Source organism: Xenopus laevis, chromosome 9_10L (genome assembly GCF_017654675.1).
Source record: "Xenopus laevis strain J_2021 chromosome 9_10L, Xenopus_laevis_v10.1, whole genome shotgun sequence".
Classification (NCBI taxonomy): Eukaryota; Metazoa; Chordata; class Amphibia; order Anura; family Pipidae; genus Xenopus; species Xenopus laevis.
The window spans coordinates 5,597,667-5,598,270 of NC_054387.1; positions in this window are offsets into that span (position 1 = coordinate 5,597,667).

Sequence of the window (604 nt, forward strand, 5' to 3'; positions counted from 1 at the left end):
AAACCTAAGGCAGGTCATACACTTTAGTGGTAGTTGAGGAAAGGGTCCTGTGAATATATAGGAACTATAGGAGTGAGAGAGAGGGTACCTAGGAAGAGCTATGGAGGAACAGTAAGGTTTAAATGCTCAGATGACAGTCATAGATACCCAAGACTTCCATTGTCCTGTGTGTCTTCGTTTGGTGGGTGCTCCCTAGTTCGCTTGCAGCCTCCCCAAGCTGAAGAAATGGCGGCTTCCAAAGTAATAAAACGGCACCATCATGCTCACAATATCTCCCATTCGGAACACTGTTTCTTGATCATTTTATTGGTGCAGAAGGTCCAAGATTCAGAACTAACCATAATGACACTTTACTGCAGGCTTTGGGCCTGGTAAAAACAAAACTTAACGTTGACAGAGCTTTCCTGACGTTGAGGGGTGACAGCAGATTAGGAGCGAGATGTGTGCCAAATTAACTCCCCCCCCAGCAGTCCCTTTTATGTGTGGAATGAATGGAGGCTCACATTGCGACCCAATTACCCTTCCCAGGCTATTCATGGAAAGATGCCCAGCCTGACTCGTACATAAAGCTCGGTGCCGTGAGAACAGCCCCCAGCTCCAGCCA